Source organism: Echiichthys vipera (assembly GCF_963691815.1).
Source record: "Echiichthys vipera genome assembly, chromosome: 9".
Classification (NCBI taxonomy): Eukaryota; Metazoa; Chordata; class Actinopteri; order Perciformes; family Trachinidae; genus Echiichthys; species Echiichthys vipera.
This window is the reverse complement of record NC_139834.1, coordinates 10,306,839-10,334,142: the sequence shown is the minus strand read 5'-3', so window position 1 is coordinate 10,334,142 and position 27,304 is coordinate 10,306,839. Positions and strand designations below refer to the sequence as shown.

General features: G+C 39.3%; 1 protein-coding gene across 1 annotated transcript in view; it reads right to left on the bottom strand.

The window, feature by feature from the left end:
• Positions 1 to 27,304, bottom strand: part of LOC310952235 (synaptotagmin-2-like) — a 59,983-nt gene that overhangs the window by 27,155 nt on the left and 5,524 nt on the right. Inside the window, exon 3 of the mRNA XM_083920790.1 lies at positions 5,014 to 5,082. The gene's annotated coding sequence lies outside the window, so the exon portion shown is untranslated. The remainder of the gene's footprint in view (positions 1 to 5,013; positions 5,083 to 27,304) is intronic.

Below are 27,304 nucleotides of genomic sequence, written 5' to 3'. Positions count from 1 at the left end.
GCTTCTCTCTATCCCCTCCTCCTCTCCCTCGCTCCACTCCTTCTATCTCTGTCACTGAAAGGATCCCCCTCCCCTCCCCTCCCCTTTCCCCTCTCCAGCTTTCGCTCCATCTTCCATCTCTCCCTCCACTCCAGCTCTCACAAGTCGGCCAGCTGATTTGCGATGCTGCTCACAAGGTGCTGTATGCAGCAATCTGTGCCCCGGTCCAATGCATAAGGGCAATCCAAAAGCATCCATATGCTCTACTGTCCGACCGGCACCCACACCCTCATCTATACAGCATGGCTGCACAGGGACTCCACAGTGCTCAGATAGGTTCTTGAGCTGCAACTGCATGAAAAAAAGAGAGGTTGTAAATAAGTGAACGGGCATACTGTAGAAGAGACCTCGAGATAATAAGACAAAGACAAGAAGAAGCCTGTCATTTGCTGTGTGCTTACCGCAGCAATACTCTTTCTCTCTTGCCATCTCTATCCGTTTATCAGAATCATGCCTTTGGACTTGCACCACTCACTGTCATCAAGCAAGATTTTAATCCTACGACGGCAGCACAAAGACTAGCAGGGCATGGCAGATACTGTAAAAGCGTATAAATATATGATTGTACGGTATGATTTAAAAACCTTTTGCTGACATCGCACTGCTTTATATAAGCATCTGAAGCTCAGTAAGGAGGGTTTTGAGTCGGCTATTGTGATCATGATTGCAAAAAAGGCTTCAAAATTGATAAACCATAGCATAAATGCTGCAAAAATATCAGCAATTCCAACCAGACCCCTCGGCTCCCTGCATAGTTCCCTTTACAGTAGGGATGGTACTGTGTAAATCTGCTTATTTAATGACGAGATGTGACGCACTCTTTCGCTTAACACCAAAGCTGAACCAGACAGTTTGGAGCCCTTCGGGTATTACTGCGTGTCACCAAGAATTATCATCGTCCCCTAAGTGAATCACCCTCCTTACTGACCAGCAATGAGCACTTGAACAAGAAATCAATAAAACCTCAATCAGAGAAAATGGAAGGTAGAGAGGTAGAGATGGCTTTTTGTAATTTCAAAACATACTACAGAAGATAGAGAGAGAGAATGTAATTTCCTATCTGTGCCGATACCATTGCTCAGCGTTACAATCCAGGCAGCAATGCATGGCTGCTGGTTTTAAATCAGAAGCGATCTGGTATATATAGGTGAGCTGTTCCAATAAAACTCAGATAAAGAAAAATGACAAAAGCACAGCTCGTTACTTCATATGTTCATCTTGGGATGTAGTTAAAGTGTGCACATTTTTAGTGTTGAGGCCAGCATTATTCTATATTTTTCTTCCATCCATCCATTTCATCCACTTACCCATGGCAGGGTCCTGTGGGGGTGGGGGGTCAGGCTAAGTAAAGGATTCCGCGTTAATGTCCCCAGCATGTTTTCCAGGTCCTCCTGGGGGATCACAAGGTGTTCCCAGGCCAGACAAGATATATAATCTCTGCAATGTGTTCTGGTTCTACCCCAGGGCCTCTTACCAGTGGGACATGGCCAGAAAACCTCTAACAGAAGGCGCTCAGGAGGCATCCTGATCAGATGCTCGATCCACCTCAGCTGGCCCCTTTCAACGTGAGGGAGCAGCGGCTCCACTTCGAGCTCCCTCCGGAAGTGTGAGCTCCTCACCCTCTCTCTAAGGCTGAGCCCAGTCACCCTATCTAGGAAACTGATTTAAGCCGTTTGTATCTGTAATCGCATTCTTTTGGTCTCTACTCAAAGTTCTAAACAATTGGTGAGGGTAGTAACATATATTGTATATGGTAAACAGCTTTGCCCTTATATTTTCTTGTTGTCCACAAATCCCATGAAAACATCAAAACTAATTTCCTGAAAAAGCTGGGCATTGTAAAAGTAAATACTGCATTTGTTGGGAACCAATTTTAGCTGTGGCTTGATACACATTTGAAGCAAATATTTAACTGCAGGGTAGTGTATGTAGGATTGACTCCAAAAAACACTAAGTTATGTCACCCAGTGCAACAGTGATGCTCACTGATGATTTTTTAATACTTTCTGGAAAACCACTGCTGTTCTTTTGGTCTTGTTATGTGATTTCTTAACAATAAGAGAACATACAGAATATCATCTTTAGGATTGCAGAGGTAAAACCAAACCTGGAGAGTGGCTGTTTCTGCTCTTCCTTCTACTCTCTGCCTCCATATTGTTTTGTGAAGGGTGAAAGTAAAATGGCAGCTTTCCAATGTGATTTAGACTAAATAAAGCCCAATAGTTTCCTCCCCATCAACAATGTGGTATGACATTTAGGTATTGCTATTGAATCTATGAAAGCTAGTGAAGCCTGTATTCCTCTGTGCACTCTTTTCCACAATGTGAGAGATATCTCACAGCCCAGTGCCCTGAAACCCAGGCAGGTCTGATTCAGTGTCTGAGTGGGAACAGGATATTGATCCAAGCAAGATTCATAGCATGCTGGGTAAACCCATGGTGAGCAACACTGGCACCCGCCCCATGAGACATGAAACACATACGCACCGTGATCTGTAGTGACAGATGAGAAACACGAATGCTCTCATCACAGTTTTATACTGCAGATTATTGCTGCTACAGCAGACACCAAATATGCTAATAATCTAGTAATTTCATTGAGTAAATAGTAAAAGTCTGAGAAAAAACATCAGACCGTACTTTGAACTAAACAGGCCAAGTCTCCAGAGAGATTCAGTGCAACTTAGAATAAATATTTAATAAGACGTGTGTGTTGTGGAGACGAACTGCACCAAGCTTGCAGCCACATATTTAAGCTGTGCAGTCACTGACTATGGGAATGCCTATGCCATTTAAATTTTACACCTTACCCAGGCTTTTATACAAAATCACATGTAATTGTGTTTTTAGGAGCAATGAGTAAATGGCTGTGTTTTAACAAGGTGGCTGTATTTCCGACATGTTCTCAGAGATGTTAAACGGACCTTCAACAGGAAAAGAGGAGAAGAGAAAAATTGGAAAGTAGGAAGAATGACGGAGAAAAAAGACTGTGATTCTTCTTTTCTGTGCAGGTGATATGAGAACAAACAGATGTCCTGATACTGCATATACAGCGCACATAAACAGACGATCACATCTACAGCTTCTTTTTATCAAGTATAGTCTTTTGATTTATGTCTGTGGTGGTGCTAAACATGAAGCAGTAAAGAATTGTTACCAGTCCCCCGATCTTTTAAACAAATGCTGCCTTCATTAGATCTGGTTCTGTGGCTGTGCTGGAATGTGGTGCTGCAGATGTGAGGACTGCAACAATGCAATACTGTTTTTCATTGTGTTGGCCCATTTTAGATTTGGCAGAGTGAGAGGGAAGCCCGTCTGCTAGAGCCACATTTCCATAATGTGTCTCCACACTACTGTTCAGAATCTGCTATAATGTGTGTTATTGCAGCTGAAAAGTGAAGGGGGCAGGTGAAAAAGCCAATTTAGGACTAAATGACAGATTTCATAGATTGTAGAAAATTTCACCAAGTGCATGCATAAAATAGTTTCTTTTAGGAACAGTTTTGGCCCCAACAGGCAGCTGTTTTCAAGGGAATAAAAGCTCTGAAGACCCACTGTACATTACGTTCTAAGCACCAAACAGCACACAGATAGAGTTAGTGACTAGTTGGGGAACATAGTCAAGCATTTAGCAGCTAAAGAGCCAGATATTGTCCTTAATGGTTGGTGGAAACCAAAAACTGTTATTTTATTTAGTGGCCAGAAACACGACCTCTAGTGAATAATAATATTGCTTTGGTATGTTTCAGCTGCATCCCAGGGGGCCAAAACATCAGTTGCGGTTTTAAACGTTCCAATGCTAAAAACTTTTGAGTTCTTATTCATTATGTAAAGTTTCATCCTGATAAAGATAAATCCACTAGTTGCTGTGGATAAATATGAAGTATCACTATGGATTTAGCGATGCACAAAGCCACAACAGCTAATGGTGGTGCATATTCAGACGACTAATTGCGCACCACCAGTCCCCGGGGTATGAATTCTCATTCACTAGATGTTGAGATGATCAATGTTGATAACGATGAGGCTGACCAAGGGTTGAATAATGGCAGGTGGCCATAGTAACCGAGTCGGTATTAAAGCAACGTCCAGCAGCCGTCCTTCAAGGTGTGGCTGTTGCTGATAGGTTTTATTAGCTTTCTCTAGCCTCTGAGGCACTGGAGCTTCCATCACTCATGGAAATGACTCTGATTAATCAGCTGAGTGCTGGAGTGAGCAGGGTATGCTGGAGACCCAGCCTATCTGACAGTAAATCATGTTTGTTCACAGTGGGCTGCATCTTCATCCTCACCATGCATTTCCTGCTCACTACACACTGCAGTGGGCTCCCTCCTCCTTGGCACATACAGAGCTTTGCTAAGAACAGATGGGAGACTGGGGAAAACCCAACATATGTTTCATGATGACATCTAGTGGAGTCCAAAACTTGATTACACACGTTTATTTACATATATTGTAGTACTGGACTGATCATTTTTGTATTCCACGCTTAGCATGGAAATATTCTTCTGAAATAATTTTATATGAAGATAAGAAGAATTCACAGCTACCAAACAATTGATGATAATCAACAAAATCAAATTTTCCTTTCAGGTCATTTAGTCCTTCATCCCACAGCTCATCAGACTGTTACATATATTACTGGGTAGTTCGAGAAAGCATCTAGCCAGACACATTCCACCATCTGGGCCATGCCTTCAGTGGACAGTAATGATATGGAGGCAAGCTAGATTTCTCAAAGTACGATGAATGGCTGATCATTCTGAGAGGGGAGCTGCAGAGGATGGAGGCATCTGACAATGTGCAGTACATCTGTCTCCTTTTAAAGAGGACGGTCACAGCAATGATACTGGACTGCTCTGATGGAGTGGACAAACTCCTCCTCCCTCCTTCTCTCTCTATCTCTCAAAGTTCACAGCATTGAGTGAGCCCTGACTCACACCACACATAATATTTTTGCTGGTGGGATACTTACAGCCAAATCTTGATTTTCTTGGAAAGCCGCCGGATGTAATCACTGTGAGAATGTTGCCAGTCAGAAACCCTGAAAGAGAAAGACAATGTCTACTGAAGGAGGCATAGGTCACTCTTTGAGTCAAGGAAAAACATGTATTGCTTACTGTATTATATTTCTTGGATAAATTTGGTAAATTGAAGCGGATTTCGTACTCAGTCCTTGGGATTAAGTAAATGTATAGTGTTTGAAGGTGGTTAAACTGGTGTGTGTGTGTGTGTGTGTGTGTGTGTGTGTGTGTGTGTGTGTGTGTGTGTGTGTGTGTGTGTGTGTGTGTGTGTGTGTGTGTGTGTGTGTGTGTGTGTGTGTGTGTGTGAGAGTGTGTGTGTGTGTGTGTGTGTGTGTGTGTGTGTGTGTGTGTGTGTGTGTGTGTGTGTGTGTGTGTGTCTTTTAAAGATAACCCATGGCATTAAATCACACACCTATAGTGTGATTAGTAGCCTTGAATAAAACCATAACAAATGACATTTTGAATTTGCACACTACAGAACCTTATTTTAGAAAAAAATAATTTTTGAGCCAAGAGAAGAATATTGATAGCTGTCTCCCACGCACATAAACAACCTGACATATGACTAAAGCCCACCAATTTTGATCCACAGGGTTGCAGGACGAATGAATTATGACTGAAAGATATCCGTTGCACAGTACGGCTCACCAGTTATTGAATCAACTAGTGCAGTGCCCGTTTCCAGCGTGTGCCCGTTCTGTGTGGGCCTATTGCTTGGCCACTGGAAATGCATTGACTTCACACTTAACACCGTTCTCCCTTGGATCCTGAATAATAAACCTGCCAAGTGTGAAGTCGATTGGATAAATGGTTCCTGAGATATGCGCAGGACATTCATATATGTAGACATACACAGACAGACAGAGATCCTTCCTTTAAACATAGATGATGCTGCTATAGTGAAACTTAACGGCCAAATGCCACCAAATTTGCCGTGACCACCCTGCCATTATATCTCCAGATGTCCACCAAATGTGGTTGCAATAACACAAAGCATTCAGGAGATATGAATAAGTCGTGTCCATAGCATTTGAGCAAACGTTCAGGGCCAGCTATTTTAACATCACGATCCAGGGATGTTCTGTTCCAAATTTGGTGATGATTGCTCCAAAAATGTAGGAAAATCAGCTAAAAATCTGATTTGGACACAATTCAAAAGGGCAGAAAATTGATCTTGATGCAAATAGGCGTGGTTTATGGATAGAATAATTTTACTAATATTAATTGGCAATGCACGCTGAGGAAGGGCATCTGGCTTGAAATGTCCGTACGGCACATGAATAAATCCGTAAACTTGGAGTGCTGTCCTTATCCTCATTCATTTAGATAAATTCAAAAAAATATATTGCTTAATAGTTGGATTCAATGTCATTACTGTAGTCACATTCTAATGACCAACTCTTTGAAGACTGGCTATGAATCAACGTACATAACACAGTTTTCTAAACCAGCACACAAAGAGTTCAAAGAGCTTTTAGTCCACACAACTTTTAAAACATGATAGATGTTGCCTTTCATATGATTATCATGAAATCTTCACGGCTGTGTTTCCATAGCAATATATTAGATTAAATATTCAATCAAGACAACCCTAGCTGTTCTAACATCCACTATAAAAATACTCAAATATTAAAGAAATAGTTTGTTTATTTGCTCTCGCGGTCAGATAGACGATAGATACACTTTCATGTCTGTATATTAGATATGAAGCTACAGCCAGGAGATGGTTATCTTTACTCAGCATGAAGACTGGAAACAGGAGGAAACAGCCTGGCTCTGCCCAGAGGTAACAAAATCTGTCTACCAGCAACTTCGAAGCTCATTAATAATATAGCATATTATATCCAAGTGGCGACCTTCGAGGCTGAAAAATGGCTCGACGTGGTAGTCTCAAAAACTTCCGTTCCTCGAATGACTGGCTTCAAAAGCAACTCAATCTCCATATAAACCCACAGCAGAAATAAACATGTTTACAGCCTGGTAAAAAAGTTGGTAGTACAGTTTTTTTGGCTGGGTGGTTAGTGCCATCGAAGCATCTGAGCAAGAAAGCAAAGACGCTTTTTTCTCCAAATGTCAAACTATTCGCTCAGCTCTACAGTAAGTCACTTTCTTAGCAGCACACAATGATCAGGGACTATTTGCTGCGCTGTAATATGCTTGCAAATCACACAACGTGCTGACGATTGCATTAAAAGAACTTTTCATGATCAGTTGAATTCTGTTCATGCTCCTGTGCAGACCTTTGAGGATATTCTATTCATGGTCCAATTTATTTCTCCTATTTTGGCAAAACAATCAATTTCATGAGTCACTGGACTTAATTGCTTTATTGTAATTGTATCATGAAAGAAATCCACAGGGAGAGATAACCAACTTCAATTTGTGCACTTCAGTGAGGGAAAACACACCCCTGCCTTCACCAGCATTTCTTCTGTAAAATGAAATGTTTTATGTTTGTATTTTACTTGAAAACATACTCAAAACAGTTCATTCTCCCATTGAAGTTGGCTGATTCCCATTGAGATCTGCTGATAACATAAAATCTATGATGAAAACGAACTGAAACTGTTTTCTATACCTCATGCTCGTGACCTTTTAATTCACACGTGACTTAAAGCATTTCTAGACAACAAGACAGCTGATGGAGAATATCATTGCACTGAAGAATAATTTCACGGTACATGGAGGTAAATACAGACTGGGGACTCTTTAGGTTCCTGAAGTCCTCATAGAAATACTATGAAACTGTCAAAGTGAGTTGTTTGCAGCTAGCTGAGGGGCCACAGTGACAGAGAGGAGAAACACGTTGCCTCAACCCTGCCTCAGTGCATGCCATGCCAAGTGCCATTTTATTTCCAACAGAAAGGTCAAACGACAGAGACTGAAGTCACAATCAAAAACAGCAAAACACTCACTATTAGAATCTCGAACATAAAAGCTCTTGCCTTTTAAACACTTACATAATAACATAATGTTGCAGCAGAAATACATGTTACCCTGTCAGGACAAATTTAAGGTCAAATCTCACTCAAAAAAAAGAAAAAGAATTCTTGAAAGATCATAAATTGGCTAGCTGACAGGGCGCTGGGCCCTGATGTGCAGATTCTCAGATACAATCACGTTAAAGGGAATTGCCTCTTGGTGAACATAATTGGATCTTTTCTGCACCTATTATGTCCCCAAGGGACCAAACTAAACTGAGGGAAAGGGAATTTAATGAAGACTTTTTCCTTTGGTTTCCATTACATGCTGGAGCTGGAGTCATATCAAAATGAACATTGATAAGCCAGATCATTCAATGTCAGAATGTCACTGGATTTGAAAGAATTCCCAGACGTTTAGGAGGAATTTTAAACAACTACAGTAGATCTATCAGGTTGACATAACTGTCGTCTGAAAGTACTACAGCTATTCATCAGCACTTAAGCCTAAACCTTGTTTAGGTTACATTGAAATAATGTGTTGCTGTGATATGAGACTATAGATATTTTGCATGTTTTTTTGGCTAATTTTAAACAAAATATATTTTTTCAAAATTGTCCATTCCTTTTTAATCATCTGAGATTACAGTTCCTTCTATCATTGCTGGCATGTTTTTCTGACCGTCAAACTCTGCGTCTATGCTGCTGGAAAGTTGCAAAATGCCATGGCAGACAGTAAGAAACGGGCAAAAGCGTGTCTTCATTTCATGAAGAAGACACAGTGATGTCATGTCTGTGAAATGATTATATCAATTAACAGTGGAAAGCAGTCCAGGTGAAACAGCAATAAGTTGAAAGATCTTTCTATGCAATATGGGTTAAATTCCAACAGTGGCACGTATTTGACACTCTACACAGTGTACACCGTTACCAAGGGTAAATATCCTGGTATATTAACGGACAGGCAGGCTTAGAAAGTTTTTTTTCTGAATAAGAAAACCTAAATGAAAACTAACGCTGTACAAATATTCTCTCACTTCATATACACTGTGTTCTCACTCAAAGATAATAAAACAATTGTCTTAAGGCCAACTTTTTTTCCACACAGAAACCTGATCAGGAATCAATAAAGGAATTGATAAAGAATCGGGCCGATAAGCATAATCAATAATGGCATTGTTATAAATAAATTCTTATCAATTCTCATCCATAGTCTTTAAATGCCATGGAGACTTATGTATGTATCCTATATGAAAATGAATTTAATTAATATGAAAATGTATTTATGGAAAACAGTCTTTTCTGCCAAAGTCAGAACAATTTCAGAATGTTTGAAATGGGAATGTTTGGTCACTGTCAATCAAAAAATGATCAAAACAAACCCACACAGTCCTCACAAAGAAGATTAACTGAGATTTGGAGTATTAAAGTCTTGATACTGATTATTGCTTATTGAGTTATACATGTATAATGTTATGAATCAATACTTTAGGTTTGAAGCCAAGTTTTCTGGTGCATTACAGTTAAATTACTGTATTCAATTTCCTGGTTTGATTTGCCATCACATACACACCAATAAGGATGGTTGTTTGAAATTTCCTTGTGTGTTAATATCATTCATTAATAGTCATCTCCAAACTATTATCACACCCTTGTTGGGTGAAAATGAGTCCCAAAGCATTGCTTTAGCTGCCTCTTGTTTTTACTGACTGTCCACAGCTGTGATTTTATATCAATGATAAATAAAAGTCCACACCACAGTAAGATAATTGAAAAAAAAAAGCTTTTTTCTAATAGTCCCAGTTACTAAAACCCCACTGCTGTCCCAGAGAAAGAACATTCTCTGATTTGTGTTCCCTTGTACTCTTTAATTGATCTCTTTGATGAAGAGGACCATGTGGTCCAAACAAGTGGAAAAGTCACTCAGCACCAAACTGCAGAGCCTTTTCATTCTTTAATGACATTATTGTGCAGTTTCTCAGACAGCACTCGAATTGCTGAGCCCCCGAGGATCCCATGTTTTCTTTCTCTCTCTCTCTCAGTCTCTTGTTCTCTCTGTCTGTGTCTGTCTCCAAGACACGTGGCTCTCCATGACTGTTGCTCCCACTCAGACAGGAGAGGGAGGGATTCATGTGGGGCAAAGGGAGCCTACAGGAGACTTTTGGGGGTTCTCAGCTGCCCTGTGCTCTCTTGAGCGTGGCGTATGAGCACTGGAAGATGTGCATGTGTGAGCAAGGAGCTTTCCAAGCAGGAGGAGATCTGGCCCAAATTTAATCTCTCTATTGTGACGTTGGAGGGTTAGAGGGAAAAAAAGGGCAGTGCCTGCTGAAATCCCACAGGCAGTGCTGCAATGCAGGGGTTTAACATAGAGCCATAAGGCAGGCGAACACATTAAAGAACTGGACCACTGATTACACACATTTTCGCACAAGCACAAATAAACAGAAGATGGTCGAATGCGTGCATGCACAACCACAAATGCCCTTTTGAGCTGAGATACCTGCATAAAGAGCCATTAAAAAGCAGGAAAGAGTGAGTTCAAGAACATAAAATGCTGTGACGCCTACAGAGAGTTTGATCAAGCAGCTCTTCCTTAAGCTTGGTCACGTATAATATCTCAGTGCCCAGGAAGGTCAGGGAAATGCAGCACTGTGAAGGACAGTCAACTCAACTTATATAAACAGAATTGGTAAATTTGCATATTCTTAAGTCTTAAGTATCTCTCTCTATATATATGCTAAATCCTGATTGGTGCAGGGAGGTATTTGACATCGCCTTTTCCCTAGCGCCCTACCCTCCTCAAACAAGTGAGAAAGAAAGAAAATATAAATCTCATATGAGAAATAACCTCATGGTAATACAATGATTGATAAAATAGGGCCTTAATAGGTTACACAAATTATTTCTGTGTTGAAATGTTTCTTCAGTTTGCAATTAATCAATCTGAATGTGAATCGAGGTGGAGGCTGCCTGGGTCTTTTCTGATTACTGTCCATACTGTTTCCCCGAGTGTGAGAGTCGAACAGTGTGATGGGTGGTTGCTTACATGACAGATTGCTGACTGTGGGAGTCTTTTACAGTCAGCAGAAACCAACACTTGATGGCACTTTGTCTTCTTCACGCTCTGATAGAGCCAGTACAGAAACAAGAGGGAGAAACAGTGCTGCCCATAAAACATTTTCAGACTTCAGGTGGCTCGTTTTAATTCCCTAAATTCAATATTAATGTGTGCAGTTTAATGGGATACTGCACATTTAATAATATTCTGTAAACAACTATTCCTGTCAAATGTGATTTTTATTTATCAGGATTCATAAAAAGCATCTCTCTTGAATAAAGTCACTGAGCCTGGGGGCAAAGCCTCTGCTCTCCCCTACCCTGACATGCTGTGCCCGTTGCATCATGTTGTCATTATGTTGCTCCACAATGAATGTTTGTGATTAAAAAAAAGTAACTCCCACTGACAGAGTACTACATGTAGGTCTATCTGTGGATGCAGAGTACTGCCGGACACACCCACTACATGACACACCCTTGAAACTGTCGCAGTTTGGTTTGATTTCAAAACCAATTGGTTAGGTTTAGGAAAAGATTTTGGTGAAAATAAGTGCGTTAATCCAGGAAGTTATCTCAGGGGTTGTGTCGTGTAGTGAAGTGGGGGACTCATGTAGTCTGTGATACAGCAGATAGACCCTCAAGTTCTATAGCAGCTGACCTGACATTGTTACATCAACCAAGCAATCAGGCGTCTTTTATCTACTCCTCAAATGCTAATTTTATTACAGCTTTTTGGGACTGTTTATTTGTAATTTGGTAGAATTTTATTTTGTATAATTAGTTTACTTCTAATCAAGCATGCTGCTATACAAGCTGCCCGGAGCTAACGTGGAATTTAGGAACGGTTGAATGGATCGGTACAACAAGAACAAGAATGAGAAACATTCTGGGTTGCCATAATAGTGAGTACCGCAAACCAGTTGTTCCACCGTAATAGATAGTTGGACTACAACATCAAACTTCACTCTTAGTTCTTTTTAAATCATGACTGGAGACTTTTCTGTTTGCTGCTGCTTTTCAGTAAACTGCACTGTAACTTCTGTAACCTTAACAATGTTTTATATGTTTTTAAATAACCTTTTATATGTTTGAAATCTTTTTATGTTTTATGCGTTTTTTCCCAATGCTTTTAATGTTTTATGACAGAATCAGAATGCCTTTTATTGTCACTATACACAGTACAATGAGATTAAAAGCAGCTCCTACTCAGTGCAGACAAACAAGATGTAAAATGTATTAAATAGTGCAAAACAAACAAAACAAAACAAAGGTGCAGAGTTCCGTGGCGTGGTATAAATATATATTAAAAGAATAAAGGATTCCTATATACAATATATTGCACATATTGAGGATTGAAAAATATGAAAAACAATATTGAATATTGCACATATTGTAAAGCACTTTGAGTTGTTGTTGAATTGTGCTATACAAATAAACTTGCCTTGCCTTGCCTTGTCTTGCCTTGCCTTGTCTTGCCTTGCCTTACCTTGCCTTACCAGGTCTTCAAACTTTATTGGAAGTGTGTTTAGCTCTCTGCACAGTTGCATGTGTACTCACATAGGGAGGGCAGAGAAAGGACCGTGATCCCCACACCCTTTAGCAGAGACATAATCCTAATGATTCAGGACTATCTTGCATTAAGCCCAGCAGAGATCATTTTCAATTTAGGAGCACAGGTTAAAAACAACTGTGTTGGGCCACAGATCTAGCAGCTACATTTAAAATGGCTGCATCAAATCAATTTCAATGTCATGCCTGGCAGCAGCTCAAAAGTAATTGCTCCATCAGCCTCATGACACAGCATAAACACCAACAAGAAAGACTTGGCCTTTGCACCATTTTTTTCAGCTTTTAGAAAACCATAATCTCACTTCACTTATTTGAAACAAGTGCTATTTTTCACAACGCTACTGTCCATAAATCCTGGTGCAGAACCCCTACTTCCCTACGGCTATCTGCCTTACCGAGAGACAAGACCTGTGCTTATGTGCAAAAATAAGGCAATTCATCATCCAGTCCCAGAGAAATGGTCAACAGCAGGGACGAACCAGCACACAATTTCAGATTAATTGCTTCCCTCCTTGCCTGCCCGGTGAATGAAACATAATACTACAAACCACACTAGACAAGGACAGAGATTAAATATTATTAAGGAAATAATGAAATGTATCAATTTATTTTCTGCTTTTAACAATTAACATTGCATGCATCTAAACGACAGACAAGATCTCATTGTACAATGCATTGTTTGATGTAGCAGCTTATTATCTTAATGGGAATAATTGTTGACTATTATGGGAGAGGAAAAGGAAGACAAATGGAAAAGGCGAGGACTCCAGACCTCAATGTCGCTGAATTACATGCTTCCTAAAGTGTGGCTGGAAAAACAACAACCTCCTCAGGGGACCAACAAACTCACATAAATGTCAAATAGGTTTTAGTGATGTGCTACTTTAAGACAGGACCTCTCTGCATAAAAAAACATATTACCCATCAAGCTATCGATCGAAACAAATGCGACAATTAATTTTTTATATTATACATCCTGTATGTTCGGACTGTATTATAAGATTTCGAGGTGAAGAGTGCTGTCTTGTTATGATAAACTTGTCAGAGGAGGGTGGATGTTCTTCTCCACTCCTAGCAATGCGGTCAAAGGTATTGTAGGACAAACGATAGACAAGCCGCAAGTGGCAAACAGTGCGGTTGCTCATGGGGATCATTCACCTTCACATTGTCAGCGAACTCTATTGCAAGGCAGGCCCAAATCTTGGAAACCACTGTGTCATTAGTCAAACACAGATTGGGTGTGACAGCTAACCTCTCATGATGATCTCCTTGCACCACATAAAAACTGACTCTCACTGCTGCATAATGATGTTGTACTCAAATCAGTCTTGTTACAGTTAGAATAAAGCAGACACTTTTTAGCATCACTTTTGTATGGAAGAACAGACGGACAGAACACCGGAACCATCTACTGAATAAACTAAGTAGACAACAAAAATCTGTCAAATATTAAAGGCCCTGTGTCATGCTAATTTTCAGGTTCATACATGTTTACATGCTTTCATGTTCAGAAGACCTGTTATTTTCATATTCTCTTTTTTTCACAATATGGGACCTTTAGAGAAAATGAAAAAGAATCTATCCTCTGTGACTGAAACACACAGTGAATAAGGAACTGCTATCTATTATACTACATTCAGCTGAGCCAAAACATGCATGCATTAAATTAAAAATACCTTTAACAGTCGTACTGCAGCGTGTTGCATCCCTTTAACGCACGTCTTTAATCTACAGCTCCTTCATGAGTAAAAAACTGCTGCCGTTTTAACAGTTCAATACATTCTTGCCCTCTTCTGATGATTAATTCAACCGTGGATAAAAGAGGAGTGTTACTTACTTTTCTAAAAGTTAATGGCATTGCCTTTAGCACATTTCTTATGTATTCAAAAAGTCACAGTCTCCACTTGAGCGACGGAAAGATTTGACCTAAGAACATTGCGATATTTAACTGAGATCATCTGTAAAGTAGACAGAGAGTCGTTTTCAATTAAGCGCTCATTAAAATCTAAATTAGGTACTGACCTTTGAAACATACTAGCACAGGGAAGGGGAGAATAAGGTAGATGTGTACTTTAACACATCCATCTCTGACTAAAATAAGAACTGTCAATGTTGTGTTTCAAGGGCGTCTAACATAACGATTAGTAAAATGCTTCCAAACAACAAGCATTTTTAATTACACCAGCCTCTTCTAGTCATTAGCATCAGAGCTTTCTGAGATGCCATTACAACTGTCAGCAATTGTGTATTGCAAGATATCTTCACATTGCATTTTTATTTAGTTTTTCAAATGTGCACACTGGGGTTGAGATTTTATGGATGTCTAACAATCAAATCAAGTGTAGTCTTTTCAGCTGAAAGATGAACTTCTGTTCCAAACACTATCTGAAGTGATCAGCTGCACAGTAGCAATATACATGAATGGCTTATTAAAACTTGCATAAATTTATGAATTAAATAATATTTCTGAACAAAACAATTGGATAATCACAGACTCAATGAGAAAGACAAGACGGCGTACGTGAGGGTTGTTCTTGCAGCCAGACAGTTGTGTATTATCACCTGCCCTCACATAGCCCTGTAATCTGAGAGCAGCATCAACGATCAATGGAAGGAGGGAACGAGAAGACAAGACTAATCGATGCCCGTTAGAAACACTACGGTAATTGTGCACTTATCAGTTTGGAGCAGCTACCTGCTATGAACTTGAGTCCTAAAATGACACTTCATTACATTTAGCCACAAATGCTGTTACATTTTTGTGCAATGACAGTATTTTTTCCCTTTTGTTCACTGTTTTATACTCGGCTGGTATAAATGCTACATTTTATTATGAGATTTGATTTTTGTGATTAACAGCTGTTTCTCAAAGCTCCCTGTTTTAATCTTTGTGTTTAACAAGGCGTGGCATTCAGTGTAACATGAGCAGTTAACATAATAAAATAAATAAAATATCAGTATTTCAAGGGTCGACTGAATCAATTGTTGTTGTCAACAGTTGACCTCTTGACTTAACCATACACATGTGAGCCTGCCATATACAACTTATATATGGGGTCAGTAGCACAGGCTTGTTAACAGCTAAAAAACAAAATTAATTATAGGACTGCCAGGTGTATCACCAGGTGCGAGTGATTAAAACGTATTACTGCTGTACAAAATGTGAACACCTTGGGTGTCTCTCAAAAAAAGCAAGAGAACATTTTGTTCCCAAGGAAACAAGAGACTTCAGACATGCTAGTGGCTCAGTGAGATTATATTTAGGCACAGTGGTGCTTTGAGCTACATGCTAATGTCAGCATGCTAGCATACATATAATGATATTGTTAACATGCTGATATTTATATTTAGGTGTGTCTATCATGTTCACAACCTCAGTGTAGTGTGTTAGAACGTCAGCATTGGCTAATTAACACTAAGTGCAAAGTAAAGCTGAGGCTGATCAGAATGTCAGTAGTTTTTCTAGGAATTTGATCAAAAACCAAAGTATTGTGTAATAAATGAAAATTGGGACTCTCGCTCTCATAAAATGAGAAAATACTCGATATTTGTCATTTGTTATGTATTAATTTCTCAAAGGAGTATACAAATATATGCTTTACCATGTGCCATTGGTTATTTCATTTACTATTTATTTATTGAATTTATTCATATTCAAAATATGAAAGGATCTATACTGGGGGAGAAGGCTTTGGCCATGTTGTACAGCCAGCAATAATAGAGCCTTGCCACTAGGATGGCTAGAGAAACGTATCACAGTGTTTGTTACACTGTAACAAAAAGTAACTGAAATAGTTGGACAAAAATGCCGGTATCCAAATACTGTGCTACAATGGAGCCATTAGACACTGTTGGCAGTCAGTGTCAGCTGGCTAGAAAACACAAACCATTTTGGGGCCACTTCTGCTAAATGTTACCACAACCTGCTTTACCTTTTGGTCAGAATGCATACTCAATTATCCAAAAGGGCCACACTCCCTAAATGGGTCTGTTCAATGAGCCCATCAAATTATCCCAGCTGGATGTTGCACTGGTATTATGGGAACTAATTGCAGGTTTTATGTGCAGGGGGACGATGCGCCCAAACTCACCTAAGTGGCCTCATTTAGGATCTCATAAGATCACACCCTACTTTCTTTATTTTTACATTTTTTTTATTTCATAGAACACTTATGTCGAGTGATCTTTATCTACGTGTTTTTTTGAGTCACGCAAATCTTTCAATAGCTTCAATCTGCTCAATGACGTCATGGAAGGTAGGCATGTTTTCCTGCTCCAACCGCTGTTTTTTTCAGCAGGCACGTGTTCGGGTTGTCCATCATAAGTGATGCAGGAAAACTGTGCTTTTCCGTGGTCCTTCACCAAACAAAGTTAACATGTCAGGAATGGGTGGACCTAAGGACAGGCTCCCAGCTTTGTTTTTCTTGTTCTAGGACGTTTTTGATGAGACGTTTTATGAGACGTTGTATGGTGGAAATAAAGTACTTCAGTTTGCCATGTATTATTGTACATGAATATATTTTGATGAGAAGTACTTTTTATCGGGTATATTATATCAGAAAAAATATACCCGACATTAGTGATGGTGTTATGTTAGTGTTCTAGGGTTAAACAATCACTGCTGTATTGTGAAAAGCAGAATATATATTGAACAACTTAATTTTAATATCATGCAGTGGGCTGTGCATCAGCTGTCTTCCTGTACCTTTCTATTCTCATTCTGTAGCATTATGGTGTTCCAACAGTGTTGTCAGCCTGGCCCCCTGACCTCTGTTTTGATTTGCTGTTGTTGTGGACTTGGTAGTCTTTTATATTCATTCAAATAGCCATTTCAAAAATGCTTGGTTTTATAATTAACTATAATGAAGTTTGACATAGATTAGTCAGTTAATGACTCACTCTGTCTCAGTAGTACAGTTATAACGCCTAGCTGGAGGTGGTGATTGTGTTTTATGAATATTCCTTCTAATGTAGACTGTAGCAGCCAAAGCTGTTCTGCAATTCACCAATTATTTTTAAACGAGTTAAAGCTTAAATCTATCCTTTTTATAATTGCTAAACAATTGCAAGTTGACAGGTAGATACACTGCACTAAATCAGGTTTCACCGGCATAAAAGAAACCAAAATTTCTACCTCTTACGGCAACAGATGCAAGTTAAAGCCCTAACAATTAAAAACCAGAAAGCCTTGAAGAAACACATAAACCGCCAAATCTTTCCACTCAATTGACAATATGTGAAATCCTATACAGCCAACTGACAGTATTATATCAATTATTCAGGAGGAGAAAGGCTCGCAAAAAGTACTGCACCCCCGGCTATGCAGCAGTAAATCACTGTATAGCACACCATCTGCTGCTTGTCAGAGCCAAAGGTTGCTGTGTGCACAGGAGTGCCGAACAACATTGATCCCTAAGTCTGGGTTGATTTCCATAGTGAATCAGATCAAGAAGTGCAGGTAAAAAGATGTCTGGGTCAAAATGTAGAAACTCAGGAAAGCATGCATTATATTGAGATGTACAGTATAATATACTTAAAGCTATAAGTGAAAGAGTAATTTCACAGTGTGCCCAATGAGCAGTGTGGTATTTCTGTTTCCATCTTGTGTGATTCACCCAGACTAAAGGAAGTTACTGTAAAAAAAAAAAAATCCTTGTTAAATATTGAGCGCCCACATAATGGGAAGTAAGGATGATTCTTCCACTCCTCTTTGGGTCCATCACCCTCATTGGTGTTTCAATGTGTAACCTCCTCCGGAGACAAAATGTCCCATATTCCGACTTCAATAATGCAATGCCTTCCTTCTTAAGGCTAAGGGCAGACTCGTCTGACATGACTAATCGTTGACAGAGCCATGGGTTCAGATAGCAGATGTACTGTGGCTGCTCAGAGAAAAAAACATCTGAATTCTCCACAATATTCAGTAGCATCAGTTAAAACAGCTGGCAACCATTTTATAACATTAAGATGAAGGCTGATTTTGTGACAGGTTTGACTAATTGTTTATAGTACATTTAGTACAATTATCTTTGGACTATCAGCCATTCATTGGGTGTAATAAATACGCAGTAGTCCCAGCATTCAGGAAACTGCATTATGTTCCAAACTGCCGATATGTCAGGAGAACAAAGTCACTGTGGGTTCTCATTATGTTGTTGATTATCAGTTATTCTGCATGTCAAACCCAATATTTTGTCTCATCAGTCACCCAGTCAAAGAATGACCCGTCTAATTATTGGCTGTGTCTACATTTCCTGATGTCTCTGTGTGAGACACTTTGACTGTATGTCACCCATTCTCTCGCTGTAGTCTCTCTGCTCTGAAAGGTTAAATGAAGCAAAAGTGTCCTAATAAGCATGTTAAATACAACTTGGTTCATAGCCAGGTGTACACAGCACTGTTATTTTTACTTCTGACTCAGTTACATTGCCCTGCTTTTGTCGAATTAACTCTTTGCTCTTCAGTTGGTCAGACAAAGAAAATAATTTCCATCTTAAGAGCAATTTGAAAGAACTGCCCCTTTAAAAGAGCACTGTGTCCCCAAACAGCCACACTTGATCATGTAGCTGGACCAACTTGAAAACATTGCATCATTTTAGCCAGCACTGTTAACAGCAATGGTGTCATTAAATAAATACTGACAGATCTGTAAAGGATTTTAGCTCCACACATGTGGAGGAGAAATAATCCTGTGTTTCATGACTGCCTGGTTTGTGGGTGGTGCTGCCTGTGTCTGACAGGAAAAACAGCAGCCATTTTAGAAAGCTCAATTAAAAGGAATTTTAAACATAAAAATTCATATTGACCTGCATGCTGAATTTGACATTTTGTAGAAATTATGCAAACTCTACACAAATGCTTCATAAATCAGGGACTCATTTTTGCATCTGCAAAATGCTCCGACATTATGTCTGAAAAAAATAACGCCACGAGGAGCGGCAGCTTAGCTGGCAGTTTAAAATGTGCATCAACACATAATGCACAGTGGGTATGACTTCTATTGCAGCTTAACTTTCCAATTTAGCTTCATTTCTTCATTTCTAATATGAAAATGGTGAGACTGCGAAAATAAAAAGTACCTTTGTAAAGAGATTCCTAAACTTTTCAGCTGCATGCCAGGAACTAGATAAGGAAAAAATGTCAACTTCAATGTATGTATAAATTACTCTGTAATGGTACTGCGTTATTTCACTGTGCTTTCAGAGTCAGAGCAGCACAATCAGCTAGTCCCCAAAAGTCCATTCATTTCTCATGGAGCTGAGGCCCCGGGGAAACCCGGCCAACATGGTGTCGGACAACAAGCTTGCCAGCTGAGATAAAGCCAAGCTGAGAAGTTGTTCCCCTTTCTGCATACTACAGTCAGATTTCCACAGTTCCTTGTTTTCCAACTATTTCCTTTTATAAATAATAGCTCTGCATGGAAAGTGCAAATGGGGAAGAAGTTATTTACTGCAGGTTCAAAGAGTCTCATCCTACAACTTTGATGAGGCAGCAGTCGTGTGAATGTGAATGTAGTAAATTATGCAGTTACATCCATTGTGGGAGTTCATGGTAAGGTTCTTTTTTTCCCTTTAACTTATTTTATAAAGAACTCATAGGTCACTGATGAAAAAATGGTGGTGCTAATCTGCATGTAAGTATTACACTAGAATGACTAAATATTCTAACTCATTTACTTAAGGGTTGTGTATGCTACTGTAAGGAACTCTTGTATATGAAAAATGCATAATTTAGGGCTACACAATTAATTGCAATTTTATCAAAATACAATATAGGGGTATGCAATATCTGAGTTGAGTATTGTGGTGCTGCAGAGATGTCACAGCCTACAAGTCGTAATCTTCAGAATTAAAAAAAACAGTTTTGTTTGGTACAGATATTTGCAAAAAAAATCACATCATGATCATTTTAATATATTTTTCAGTAAAAAAGAGGATAATGATGCAAAAATAATAATTCCCTCCAATATCGTGAATCATATCGCAATTGCAACATCAGTCGAAACAATCTCAATTAGATATTTTCCTCATATCGCGCAGCACTAGTATCATTAAAACAACTGAATGATCCATGTTAGATAGCATAGATCTCAGAATAAATTTTCAAATAATTCAGCCCTGTCAAATCCAACAACAATGTCCACTGATCACTACACTGGGTTGCATCACACGAGCAAACTCATCTCCAGAGTAAATTCATATTTCGCAGATTCATATTGCAAAGAGATGCATGCACAGTGAACAAAGAGCATGACAAACATAGACCATGAAGTCGGATGTAGGAAGAATAACAATACAAAGTTGTCTTGAACGCTTTTCAAGAAGTAAAAAGTGAGAAGAACAGCTGTGTCTCAGTCTTATCACTATCAATATAAACGCCAATCAAACACTAACAGCAGTAGAACTACCACTGGTGACCCATTAGATTTAAGAGGTTAATATTCTACTTTACCACTACCATTATTAGACAGCTGTAGCTACTAGTTACTTTACTCTCCAACTCAAACAGCAAAATGAAATGCTACTTATGCATTCATGAATCAGTATTAACAATCTAATCATTTAAAACTTAAGCAGCAGCTTACAACAGGCCGTGGTACGTTGTCATTATCTCACAGCTAAGGAGCGTTGTTTTGCGCGGTGCAAAGCTGAATTTGAAGTGAGCTGCTTCTTTTATAAATCAAGTATAACAATCTGGAAGTTACAGGCACTTTCCAATTTAACTAGATTTGTATTAATAAAAATTAATGTTGACAATAAAATAGACCCTCCTGGGCTGGCTGCCTGCACATACTGAGGCGGTTGCTGGAATGTGGCCTACACTAGCAGCTAGCATTTTACAAAGTCACACAATAACACAAACAAACTGACTGAGGCAGCGGTAGACCAGCAAACTTTGAAGAGAGCATAGATAGAGGCTTCAGTCCTCCATCAGAAAGGGCTGTCTGACGGCAAAGTAACATTTCTCAGACGCAGACTGATACGGAATTGTGCAAGGGAATTTGACGTCATTGCCATCGTATGTGGTTATTATATCATGGCTATGAACCAATCAAATAGCTTGATTTGAGCTACCGTTTTTTTTTTATAATATCTCACTCACAGGTGCCATTATTCTGCAGAACAAATGATGAGTTTCAATGAAGTGGGATTTTGATTTTGAGAATTTTACAATGTTGTATTGGACTGCATCAATAGCTGATTATGATCACTTCTTACATCACTTCTATATATCAGAAAACAAATGTACTCTCCTTTTTCTCCCCAATGTGGGACAGTCAATTAATAATAATAATCAATTCCCTACACTATGTGGTCCTGGTCAATACTCCCCCCTCTCGAGAGCGACATGCCTCCTTCATGATATACATGATATAATACACTTAAACACTCAAAGGTAATATTATCCTCGACATTCCACCGGCTGTACCCAGGTCTGTGCAGTGGTAGGTGGGGGTTTTGCCCCTTGCACCACCCGTAAATTTCTTTAGGCAGCACAGCTAATTGAATTATTGCCCACTGTGTCAAGGACATTTTCATAAGAAAGTCTGAGAGTGAAACAGTAACTCAATATCAAGCTCACTGTCACAGCCCTTTTGACGCATTTCAGTGAGGGGGCACAAACCAGCCATGCCCTAGATAAACGGCACTCTGCACTGCATTGAGAGAGTCTCTACAGCAGTCAGGTTTACATAACAGCAGACAAAACACGGGGATGCACATCACTTCCAGGGCTCCATATGAAAAATAAATACAGGCTAAAATGCTGCTTGTGCATCAGTTTAAAGACCACTGAGGATTTTCTCTCAAGTCTTAAATGAGTCATAGCAACACATTAGGAATCATTTTGTAGAACAGTCGTTATAGATTGGTGTAGTTTACTTTGCTGGATTTTAATTATCTGGTGAGGGCAATGATGTTGTAATTAATTTCTGAATTCCACTGTTGCTTAGTTTCTGTTTCCCAAAGGAGATCAGGTGAAAGAGAAAATGTGATCCGATACACCTAAAATAGGATACGTGCACTTTCTATTTTTTCGATGATCATGATTGGCATAGTTTGTCAGTTTAGAATAAGCATATTTATTCAACAAAATGCTGGTTCTTTTCTCATGAATAGTGGCATGTTAACACCATTGGCTAAAGCTGTTGAGTCCCGCTGTGTGTGTGCGTGTGCCTGTGCATGTGTGCGTGTGTGTCCCAAGTGTTTGCTGGCTAAAGAGTCAAGTATGACAGACCGCTGCTTGTAACTGGCAGACACAAGAGGACAATCTTAGAGAAGGTCTGGCCCTAAAACGAGAAAAGGAAAGAGAAATCGAGGAGACCAGTGACAGCAGTGGATAAGGGTGAACACTGGTTTGGCCCTTTAGAGATGAAGATGGACAAAGGATTCTTGAGTGATACAGAGATTGTGTACTAACCGCATTTTCATAAAACACTCAGTGTCAGTAAAGTCTATAAAACAGCATCAGCTGTTTTAGACAGCAAGGAAGAAATTCAGTAATAGAGGCATTAGTACATAAGCCAAAATGTAAAGAAGACACAAGGTCGACTCACTTAACCAACATAGAGAGAAAGATTATACTCAGCAACAGTCATGATTCACCAATTCTACATGCAGTTCCCTCCAGCATAGAGCAGGATACAAGACCACCATAGCAACATCTTGATATTCCCCCTCTTTTTGTTTACCTATTTCTCCTCCTGAGCTGTCAGATATTATACAACCACTCTCATGCAAGCTCTTGGCGATTAACACAGCCATGCTACAATTTAAAAAGCATTCTCATTCAACCATTAGACATGCAGTGGATCTTTGTATCATGTGGCTTTGTATAATGATTCAGGAAAACTCTCAAGATGAAAATGAAGATTAGGAAAAATGTATTTAGGAACAGCTCTCCAGATAACAATGCTGTGAGTGGGCTTATACAGTATAACTGGGCAAAAGGATGGAAGCAATTATTTTTGATCAATATAGTACAATGAATGCCGTGTCCTTCTTGCTAGTCCCAACTATTAGCAGCCTTATCATGGGAGGAAATAGATTTTGTAACCCTCCATCATGCTCTTGGAGATGGCAACCAATTTGCTGTCAAGTCAATAATCTCTTTGGGGGAGATCAAATCTGCAAGATTTGTTGGCTGGTACACACTGCCAAAAACAAAACGAAAAACATTCAGATATACTTTGCTCTCTTTAAAATCCAAGAAAGGTTAGATTAGTCGACATTTGTCTCTTTTTGTTATTGACACTCCTTTGCAATGCAGTCTGACTCAAAACAGGTTTGCTGAATAAAAATAAATCTTTTATTCTGGGGATTGCAGCAGCATAATGACCTGAGTAGGGAATGAGTGAAGAAGATGGATCCACACTCAGTGGAGCACCTTCAGCTTTACAAAGCACCATAAGTGACCTGCCACTCACACAAACTTGAGTTGTTCACTAAAGTAGCAAAAACAAACTATAGTACCACACAGGAAGCCGAACCCATGAATATTCCTCCAACAAACATGATTTGTTAGTACTCAGTATTCAGTATTCAAAAAGAAAAATCTTGATAAAAAAGGGGCATTTGCTATGCAGAGATCATTTTTTTTAAGTCCAAAATTGTAAAAACAAAAGTGAGATTTCCATGTCTTTTTTGTTTATAAAGCAGGTCAAAGGGCTGTGACAGTATCAGAAATGCACACAGCCCGTATTCGTAAACGAGCCGTCAGTGCTTCAGGGCAGTTGTCACTATTAACTATGATATATACAGTATAGGTGCAACTACAGTGCTGATACAGTCATTCCCAATCTGCAGTTATAGTGCAGAGACACCCCTGTAGAAGACCCAGAAACTCTGACCAATCGTAGTATACTGGGCTTTTTCAGGAGGGGTCCTAAAGAGACAGGATCTTAAATGGAGCATTTCAGACAGGGTGGGAGGGTGAATGCAGGTATATAAGGACAGACAGTATTAAAAAATAAAGTGTTTTCTGAACACTGAAGAATGTAAACATGTTCTAGTAGAAACCCAAAATTTAAAAGAAACCCAAAGCATGAAATTGAAAGTGAGCACAATATGGGACCTTTAAATTATTATATTCCATTAACAAATGCTCAACAACAGGTAAAACGCCTATTTAAATGTAATATCCATGCCTGGCAGCACAACGTAATTCAGCATTTCATGTGTGAAATATATTTTTCCTTTTGCTTTGATTCTTTATCCCTCAGTCCTCCTTTTCAGTTTTTCATTCTGTATGCCTTGTCCTTCACCTGCACACTGGCCTCAAAAAACTCAAAGACAAAAGCAGCGGCCTTCAAGCTGAGCATATTCTCACACAGCACAAAGAATTCTCCTTCCTCCTCTCTTTCCCTTCCCCTGGTTTCTTTCTCTGGCTGATATTACATTGCACAGTATTCCTCTAATGAAAACCATAAATCCTTGTATACCTCTGATTTATAATGCAACAACCAGAAAGGCACAGATCACAGAAGTACGCAACAACATATTTATAAAATTCCTCACAACTGAGCCTGCAGTTTAAACTAATTTCAAGACATTTCATAGTATGACACCCACTCAGAACAATTTCAAAGTCCCAGTTTATTTTAAAGCAGAAAAAGCTTTTTTTTAAGGATTCTGTTGATGTTTGCACCGCTCCAAGCGTTCTGAATGTCAGATGGGCAGATTCTCACTTGGCAACACAAAGAAATGGCAACTCAGCTCTCCCACTGCTAAACCCCTTGAGACTGGGGAGAGAAAAGAGAAAATGTCTCCTCATTTCTAAGATTTCAGGGGACAGAAAAAATATATTCAACGAGGCTCTGTGGCGTTTCTCTAAGCATAAAAAAATACTTCAGATTCTGCTGCCAGATGCCTTTTGGGATAGGAAAGGAACATTTAAAATAGAGATGAAAATACATACAAAACCTTTGAACTACATTTTAAACACACCGAAACCCTGGAGGCATGTTTCTTAAGACAACTGTTGGCAGGCTAACCTAAAGTCCACTGTTTTTATTTAGACAGATTAAATCACTGCTGAACGTGCTTGAGATTACTGCTACAGGATGCACCTTGCACCTTTCTGGGGATTCAATCTACAAAGGTTCAGTTGTGTTTGCCTGTATTTGCACACGATAATGTTGGGTTGTAATTTAAGTGTGATTTTGTGCCTCTTGAAGTGCCGTCATTACCAGCTTCCTCAGAGGCTTGGAGCTGACAAAGGGTGCATTTCAAATGCCTCTGTGAGATCCCTCAGCCCTTTTGACAAGGAAAGATACCACAGTAGCTTTTGGCAGATACGTTTTAACAAAGAGAGGCAGTGCTCTGAGCTAAGAATAAAAAGGGGGGAAAGAAATTCAGCACCACATATGAATAACCCTTTGGTATAACAAGCATGCAATGCTTTACTGTAAAGCAGGGAGGACATGGAGGCTGGGCATGTTGCAGCAAAATAGATGTCGAGAACTCAGATTAGCTACAGTGATGATGAGGTTAGGTGACAGGGGTGCAAGCCATGCAGCGTGATATAGATGTGATCACGGGCCAGGCAATATCGCCCTGGAGACAGAGGAGCTAAACAGGTTCCTGAGCTCTGACAGCACCTAATACCAATATATACATACCAAAGCCTGGATGCATTTAATACTTGTCTCCTTAAACATTTACTCACATCCAAGATGGATCCCTGCAGACCTTAACTGCACATGTGCCTGTGCATATCTACTAATATGTGCACACAGCTTGGGCTTGGCGATACGATGATATGTATCGTCATAACGATGTAAAAATGTCCCGTTTTTGACATTGCTTGATGAGACCTAACTGTATCACTGTATCCACTGTTGCTTTGCTACTCTGTTACATCTTTATCCCATGCAAACTTTGCATGTGTCTTTGTTTTTCCTTTTTTTAACCTTGACCCTCAAGGTGGAAGGGGAAGTCTTCTGTTTTGTCAGTATTGCTGTCCACTGGCAGCTTTGGACTGTTCTTGACAGCTCTATATATGAATCCCCTGTCTTTCTTTCTGTTATTTTGTTCAACTGTACTAGGTACTTTATGCCTATTGTGTGAGTTTATTTAATTGTGAAAACTATAAAAAAAAAAATGTATATCGTATACATTTTTTCATATTGTTTCTATTGCAATGTCGAAAAACCAGCAGCTGAACTGTGTTCTGACAATATTTACATCACTGGGACAACACATTGTGTTCAGATCATTGCGGGTTTTGTTCATTTTGCACTTTTATAATGAAACGGGAAAGTACTCAGTATTTTTAATTTGTCAAGTAGTCAATTCATGCAGATGTATAAAAATAGGCTTTACCATGTGGTTATTTCATATGTATTCATTTATTACCGGAAATCATAACGTTATATATGAGACATGAAATAAAATATTGAGAGAGATCAATCAGTGCTAACTTCTTGTATGTGTGAGCTGAATGAATGGCTGATGAGACAGATGTCTCTAATGCAGGAAAACTGTGAGAATAATAGAGATAGTCTTAGAAGATAAAGAGCCTAAAACAGCAGGAATCTTATAAGAATGTGTGACCTTTTTACAAGAACTCAGCACAATGTAGACAACACTGAACCACAACCTAGAATCTGTAAAGGAAATGACTATATAAATAAATATAACGCTATCATGCAGGATAAAGCCACTCCTCCTCCTTCCTCATGGTCCAATTCAGACAG